The 3,815-nt window shown below is 36.3% G+C and overlaps 1 non-coding gene across 1 annotated transcript; it reads right to left on the bottom strand.

Annotated features, from left to right (window-relative positions):
- Positions 1–3,409: 3,409 nt before the first annotated feature.
- On the bottom strand, positions 3,410–3,550 carry LOC114886242. The gene has a single exon (XR_003791254.1). It is a non-coding gene; the product is annotated as a U4 spliceosomal RNA (small nuclear RNA).
- Positions 3,551–3,815: the final 265 nt, after the last annotated feature.

Raw genomic sequence — 3,815 nt, 5'->3', positions numbered from 1 at the left:
CTAGTAATGATTAATTGTCTACATTTTTATTGTGATAAAATATACATAATGTAAAATTTACCATTTTAGCCAATTTTAAGTGTAAAATCAGTAGCATTAATTGCATTCACAATGTTGTACAAACACTATTTTTTTCTAGAACTTTTTTATCATTTCATATTGAAACTCTTTACCCATTAAACAATAGCTACCCATTCTCCCCTCTCCCCAGCCCCTAATAACCTCTATTCTACTTTCTGTCTCTGAATTTGCCTATTCTAGGTGCCTATATAAGTGGAATCAGATAATATTTGGCCTTCTGTGTCTGGCTTATTTGATTTGGCCTGATGTGTTCAGGTTTATCCATGTTGTAGCACGGATCACAATTTCATTCCTTTTTAAGGCCGAATAATATTCCATTGGATACATACCACGTTTTGTTTTGTTGAATATTATTGTCCAGTGTTTTGTTGATCCATTCATCTACTGATGGATATTTGGGTTGTTTCCACCTTTGGCTAATGTGAATAATGCTTCCCTGAACATTAGTATACAAGTATCTGTTTTCAGTTCTCTTGGTTGTATACTTATGACTGGGATTGCTGGATCATACGGTGATTCTATGCTTAACTTTTTGAGGAATCACCAAACTGCTTCCACAGGGCTGAATCATTTTACATTCCTTCCAGCAACGCACAGTGTTTCAATTTCCCCCCATCCTTGCCAGTACTTGTTGTTTTCTGTTTTGTTTTGTATGTGATAGCTTTCCTAGCGGGCGTGAAGTGGTATCTCATTGTGGTTTAATCATCTACATTTAAACTCGCATTTGAGAGGAAAGGGAATTGAAATTGAGAGAGATAAATAACTTACAGTTAGTAGGTAGTGAAGGAGCAACTACAGCTAAGGTCTCCCAACTCGAACCAAGGTTGTTTTCTTCTTCAAAATCTTGTCTTATTGTACCATTACAATATTTTTTATCTATTTGGCTCCTTACATATTTTATTTGACTTATATTTAGAAGTAAAATAGGAGACTTCCCTGGTGGCACAGTGGTTAAGAATCCACCTGCCAATGCAAGGGACTTGGGTTGGAGCCCTGGTCTGGGAAGATCCCACATGCCACGGAGCAACTAAGCCCGTGAGCCATAACTACTGAGCTTGTGCTCTGGAGCCCGTGAGCCACAACTACTGAGCCTGTGTGCCACAACTACTGAAGCCTGCACACCTAGAGCCCATGCTCTGCAACAAGAGAAGCCACCACAATGAGAAGCCCATGTACTGCACGGAAGAGTAGCCCCTGCTCGCTGCAGCTAGAGAAAGCCCAAAGCAGCCAAAAATAAATTAATTAATTTTTAAAAATTTTATTGCTTAAAAAAAAATGTAAAATAGGGTAGTGTCCACATAGTATTAGGTTTAACCATGTGAGATTGTTGTTTTTGTAGGCCAACACAATCAAGTATCAGAAATTTTGTATGGTTCAACTTAATATTGAAACATGCTCCTATTATCAAGGATGTGTTGGGGGGAAAAAGTAAAATTTCAGAATATAGCTAAAAATATACTGAAAGAAAAGTTGTTTGATACACTTTGGAGGGTGAAGGAACAGAAGACTTTCTGGATATACAGAATAGTTTATAGGTCCCTTAAATTTGGATTGCATTGTTACTTTATCCATGTATATTTAAAAATATGTTCAATGTATTCTTCTAATTCTAAAGGACTTTAATTGTATCTTAAGACATATAAGTGTCTTGTTGAATTTTAAAGACCTTTAAACTAATATAAGCCAGCGTTATTCTCATATTCTCAGAACCACCCAATTTTAATTCATATTTAAAATGATATATGGAAAAGAAAGGGTCATTGTGCAGCAGGTCTGCAACTAATTCCCTTTTGTTTCTAGGAGACACTTCTGGGAAAGAAAGAAGGGAGGTGATCTGGTTTAATTTTCTTATGATCATTCTACTAAATAGACCTCCTGGCAAAGAAGCCAGTGGTATTGCTGGCTGAAGAGTCCTTACCTATGGCATGCTTTTAGCAGAATATATCTAGTTGTCTACGATTGCTTATGGTAACCAAACCTGGAATCTATGAATTTAGGAAATGGCTTCCTGGAAAATATCATGTAAGCTATGTAACTACCTGGGTATAAAATGGATACTTCATGATTAAAATGACTTTTGTTTTAATGTGATGCACACATTGCTTAGAAACCTCATCTGTTAATCTTGGCCAGAGTTGTGTTGATGGTCCCAGATCCTACCCTACTTCACCTGTGTCTCATGATTATTTGTATCCTTGAAACTGTAGAGAAGCTTGATTCTAGGTAATTCTCTGGTTTGTTGAGTTTGATTTGACAATCTGATCCTTTGTGTTATCCCATTATGTGGATTTTGGATGTCACCTGTAATTCTCTGATTTATAGCCACATTGTATGTAAGATATATCCAAATGAATACATATAATGGGCTTTTTAATAGCTGCATAGTATTCCATTAGGCATAGGTATCATAATTTATTTATCCAGTTTCCTATTGGAAAATATTTTGACTGTTTTCATTCTTTTTGCTATTATAAATATTGCTGTGATAAAGATCCTTATTAATAGGTCAACTTGCACAATTGGGAGAATATTTATAGAAGTAGAATTTCTGGGTCAAATGATGTGTGCATTTTCAATTTTAAGAGCTATTGCCAGGACTTCCCTGGTGGTCCAGTGGTGAAGACTCTGTGCTTCCACTGCAAGGGGCACAGGTTCGATCCCTCATAGGGGAACTAAGATCCCATATGCTGTGCAGAGTGGCCAAAAATGTTTTTAAAGAATTAGTAAATAAGAGCTATTGCCAATTTGTTCCTTATGGATATTACGAATGTATACTCCCATCAATTATTCACCAAACCAAAAAGTGAAAATTTTTATATCAAGTTTAATTTGCTTTTCTCTTGTGGGTACAATTAAGCATCAGATAATACATCTTTTTAAAAATTTAATATTTCATTTTACGTCTGGGACCTGGATGGGTAGTTTGGTCATAAGGTGAGACATAAGGTGATGCTGCGTTAAAGATGTCCTTCTTCACAGATTTTTGATGCCAGAAATTCTCTGCAAAACCCCCAGCTTCAGTTCAGTCATTAATCTCATGTTAAAACAAGCTCCATATAGAACAATGATAATTATCAGTCTTTGGGTCTTAGTGCAAAAGAAGACTCTGAGTGTGGTTAAACAAGAGGGAAGTGAGTCCTGCTTATGGCAGAAAAGGCACTGGGAAGGAAATCTCCTCCTTATACATGCTTTCAACCAACTGGCAGTAGGAAGGATACAGGGAATAATGACAAGTAGTTTTAGAAGTGGTAGAAAATCACTTCACATTAATGGAGAAAGTGGCATCACAAGTTGTTGTTTTTGTTTGTTTGTTTGCTTTTAAATTCAGATTCCGTGGAAACTGTCAAAAATTGCCAATGCTGACTATTTTTCAAGTCGTCCCGACAGGGCATTGGGAAAAGTTTTCAATTAGCAATAATCGCGCCTTGGATAAACCTCATTGGCTCTGATACTGCCACTGCGCAAAGCTACAAGTTTTTAAAGAAGGCAGTGAAATGGTTGGAATATTTAAATACAAGATGATTTTTGAACAGTTACTAGGGTTGACTATAAAATGTGTTGCTGAAACAGGGAAGCCAAACTAGATATTTTATAGGGAGATATAAAGAACCTAGACTAATGATTATGTACACCAAGAGGGAACAATTTTTTATCTAAAAGTAGATAATCAACATCATCATCTTCACCATAATTTTAACATAGTTGTTTCACCATTGCCCTGCTGTTCGGAGTCA

The sequence above is a fragment of the Monodon monoceros genome, unplaced genomic scaffold, assembly GCF_005190385.1.
Source record: "Monodon monoceros isolate NGI ecotype Baffin Bay Population unplaced genomic scaffold, NGI_Narwhal_1 Super_Scaffold_6, whole genome shotgun sequence".
Classification (NCBI taxonomy): domain Eukaryota; kingdom Metazoa; phylum Chordata; class Mammalia; order Artiodactyla; family Monodontidae; genus Monodon; species Monodon monoceros.
The sequence above is the reverse complement of the archived record's forward strand: the minus strand, read 5'-3'. Positions and strand labels throughout refer to the sequence as shown.